Source organism: Rhamphochromis longiceps, linkage group LG1 (assembly GCF_057381845.1).
Source record: "Rhamphochromis longiceps isolate RC_006_pf linkage group LG1, R_longiceps_female_GT1.1, whole genome shotgun sequence".
NCBI classification, from domain to species: Eukaryota; Metazoa; Chordata; class Actinopteri; order Cichliformes; family Cichlidae; genus Rhamphochromis; species Rhamphochromis longiceps.
Window position 1 is genome coordinate 26738640 of NC_140557.1, and position 4224 is coordinate 26742863.

General features: G+C 37.0%; 1 long non-coding RNA gene across 2 annotated transcripts; it reads right to left on the bottom strand.

Moving 5' to 3' along the window:
* Positions 1-1249: 1249 nt before the first annotated feature.
* LOC146678838 (uncharacterized) lies at positions 1250-3953 on the bottom strand. 2 transcript variants are annotated; one of them, XR_014911461.1, is made up of 6 exons: positions 3921-3953; positions 3668-3799; positions 3196-3231; positions 2685-2837; positions 2227-2317; positions 1250-1632 (listed from the first exon to the last, which is right to left on the bottom strand). It is a non-coding gene; the product is annotated as an uncharacterized LOC146678838 (long non-coding RNA). The 2 variants fall into 2 exon arrangements; XR_014911460.1 differs by having other exon boundaries at positions 3196-3259.
* Between the last annotated feature and the right edge of the window lie 271 nt (positions 3954-4224).

Genomic DNA, 4224 nt, shown 5'->3' on the forward strand with positions numbered 1-4224 from the left:
TATAAGCAGCACTGAGACAGGTTCAGATTTTCAGATTGGTAAGGAGCACAGCTTTGCGACCAACTTTGTCTCGATTTAAAACATTATACCATCACCAGACTTAGGTACCCACTTTCAGCACTGAAAAAAATATGTTGTTGGATTTACTTAATTCAATGGTGGACATTTGTTGCACACAGATGTTTTGCTTTGGCAGCAACTTAAACAATTGAGTTAAATTAACACAATTTATTCATGTTCAATAAACTTGTGCAATTTGTGTTGATAAAATGTGACTTAAACATGTTTTGATGAAGTAATTTGAGCTCTTGGAATATTTTAATCCTTCACAATTTTCTCACGTTATCCCAACACGATTCAATAACTTTTACCCAATACTACTTGGTCACTTAAATACTACATGTTATCTTCAAATTACATTTTGCTATTATATTCTAGTATCAAATACACAATTTTCAAATGGAGGCCTTATAACAGATTGTATTGTTCTCTTCCAAGATGGTTGCTGGCATCCACCAGTAACCTTTCAAAACAAAATGTCTAATTTCACTGCATTGACAGTAGGTAAAGAATTAAACTGACATTACTCCTCTACTGAATCTATATAAATCAACAGTTAAATAATGTCAGTTCTTCCGTGTTCTCTGGAATCAATCACAGCAAAGAAATTGGACTGTTTCTTTTGAAAAATGTTGGGAAAGAACAATACAAAACATTCTATTTAAGGCCTCTAACGTCAAGATTCAGTTAAACAACAATTATGACTAAACAATTTGAGGTAATGTTAGTTTCCATTAACATTAAATTAGGTTACTGAATTGGCAAACACCTTCCTATTAACACTACCCATTTTACCCCAATAACTAAAGAAATTAGCACTTGCAGGTCAAAACCTTTATTCAAGAGACGCAAAAATAACATTGATACAGTGACTGTCAAAAATTACAGCACTGATCATACTGTGACATCTTGGTTCAAAACAGCACACTTAGAAATATTCAACGTTCTTTACTTCAACTGAATGAAACTGAAAATACCATTTCACACGACCCATATGGGATATTTAGACTGCATAACTGTTCACGCTACATCTCTTCACTAGTAAAAGAAAGAAAAAAATACAAAGAGAAATTTAAAAATGCTGCCAAACAGACAAACAGAACTTGTACAGAGCAAAAGGAAAAACAAACAACAACAAAAAACGGCTCGTCCTCATGGCAGTTGCAGAGTATATAAAAATGAACCCTGCGATCCGTTCCTGGAATTGAGCTTCAAAAATGCAGCAGAACAAGTGTGAGATTTAAATGTCCTCTCACCTAGAGCTGGTCACCTCACATGCATAACAGTGAGCTTCGTTGCAGGAGCAGTTTTGTCTTAGTTGTGAGCTTTTCTTGAGAGCTGAGTTGCATCCAACTCCATTACCACCCATTGAATCACCTCAAAAGTGTAGCAGAGTTGTGATGGGTAACTCATGTTGAAGGAATAAAAAAGGTCCAAACAGCATGGCTACTGCAAAGGTCACGTTATCCAGATCTTGAAGAACAACATCAGAAAAGTCATTGCCTGCCGCATCCTCTGGAGACAGATGTTCATTGTGGTTTTCTCAATCTGTGCAGTGGCCTCAGTCAAGTCCTGGTTAAACACAAAACATTTCTTTAAGATTCCTTTTTAAACTCATCTCTTTTGAATCTACCAGTTCTAATGTTAGAGTAATTTAAACCAATGCAAGCAACATAGTAAATAGCTATAGCCAAAGAGTGGCCTGCCATGCTGCCATTCATGGTCTAACAGAGTTTCTAAGAGAGGGTGAAAAACATAATAATTTCAAATGCTTTACATTAGTTTTTGTTAGAAAGACACCGGCCCATCAGAAATCCAGGTTATGTCACTCAGAAGATGTTAGAATTTAGACTTTCAGCCCCACAATTTGGTTAGCTGTTGGTCAGTTGGTCATTTTTTCAAACAAAAGCTAATATAAATATTGGTGGGATTTTCCTTTGTTCATTAGAATGACAAATTTAAAGTTTTTTCACACTGATGTGACCCCTAATACAGGGGTGGGGATGGGGCCTCAAGGGCCGGCGGCCGAGTTCACTACCAGGCCTCATGTGAACTTCAAATTATTAAAGAGGACTACTGGTCCTAACCAGTCCAATGAGGATCAAGTGGATAACTAAATGCATTTTTAAATGTTGCAAAGCCACAATCTACTCATAAAACACTCACCATGAACTCCTGCACCAAGATGTTGCAATTGTCTTTCACACAGATGCGGAGCACTTTGATGAGGGACTCCGAGCATTAATGTCATCCTTGACTATTATAACAAAGAAAACAGAGATTTGTGAACTTTTCAGTAGCACAGAAGAAAATGATCCCAGACAAAAACTCTTGACTTTTTAAACCAGTCAACATGCAACACCAGCATCTACAAAGCAATATCAAAAGTTCCTGTTTGACATCAACTTTATGGATATATAGTTTCCAGAACATTTATTTTTAAAAAAAAGATAATTTTTTCTCAGTGGGCCAGTAAATGCATGACGAAAATTATGGCATCCTTTTAGTGGAATCATTACTCACAGGTAATAGTTGACTGTTTCAATGGATGTAGCATAAAAATCTTTTACTGACCTAATGCAATACATATACACTTTGTAGTTAAAGAATTTTAAAGTTCTTACTGTCATTATGGCAGCTACATCCTTTAGCTTTGTGCCCTGTTCCCCCGATCACTTTGCAAACACTTTCAGCAGACTGTCAGAGAAAAACTCAGCTCCGTCAGAAACCTTGACTGTAAAGGCATGGTTGGGATGCACTGGAATGCTGCATTTTATCTGAAATGACATAAAATTATTTTGAAATAACAGCAGGCACTGTGCTTGGTTAATCAGTAATGTTTTGTTGAATAAAAACTGTGTTTCCAGATCTTATGGGATTAAAAAAAATCCAAAGATGTTTGTTTCTGATTTGCAACCCAACAACCCACAAGTTACAACCTCATTTCAGTTCAAGTGTGCATTAATGCGAGTCCAGTAATCACCTTTCTGGCAATACATACAGGTATAAGTTAAACCTATGGCAGATTTTGGATCTCTCAGTTGTATTAATAGGGTGAGTATGCATGCACCTAATAATTATAAAAAACCTATTATAATTAAGTTACAGAAACGAAAATAGAATATACTTTCTTACCATAACACCTTGAACCCACAATCCATCAGCTGACTCCTGGTGAAATGCAGAATAGAGGTCATCTCTCAATGTGCAGCAAAAAAAACAAAAGGACAGCAGGTGAGGGCAGGAGGGGTAGGGATGTAAGCTAGCATAATGCCGCTGATGATATTAGCTAAAGCTGTTCAATGTCCAAAATCTCACTAACACCACGGTGCAGTAAATACACAATGTAACTGAAGAGTCAGTTGACAAATCTATTCACACAGAAAACCAAATTGTGTTATGAGTGCCTCGTAATTAGGTTTAATGTGATATTACGGCTCTTGTGCCAAAGACAAATTCAAATGAAAAAGCGCCAATTCTTTGACAACAGATAAAACAGCAAATAAGCTAACGGCTCTTTTTTAGCATGTTACATGGCGACACTCTAGACGTTTAACTACATTTGGCTGAATTATGGTAAAAATGAATTCAAAAAATCAAGACATACCAAAAACGTAGAGTTGGCTGCTCGACTTGACTGAGATGGATGCCTTTTTTAAACCACGATCCAAAGCCCGCGAGATGAAATCACGCGTGGTTTCACGAGATTTAACGTTGCTATCTTATTGACTTACGTCACCTGAACATGATATGAACAATTTAATACACCCTTTCTGCATATCATGTAGTTTTTACACTATATAGTTACATTTAACTTTAAAACATGAGGCAATTGTGTTAAATGCATGCAAGATGCTTACATAAATCCAAGAGATGGCCAGTCCCTTTTTTTCAGTGAGTGTGATCACGTCTTTTGGATCTTTTAGCTTTCCTGGCAGCACAGCTCAGTAGTGGAGCTGATGACATCTCAAGACTTTTCTGAACGCAGTGACTCTGAGCTTTCACCAGACTCTCGAATCACTCCCTTGTTTCTTCTGGGGAACTCTTCTGATAAAAGTTTAGGCGTGACCGGTGGTTGTTGTACCCCATTTCACAGTCAAACAGGAGAATCAAATGAAATGACCTCCTGTACAAATGGTTTACCACCTTCCATACTTAAGGTGC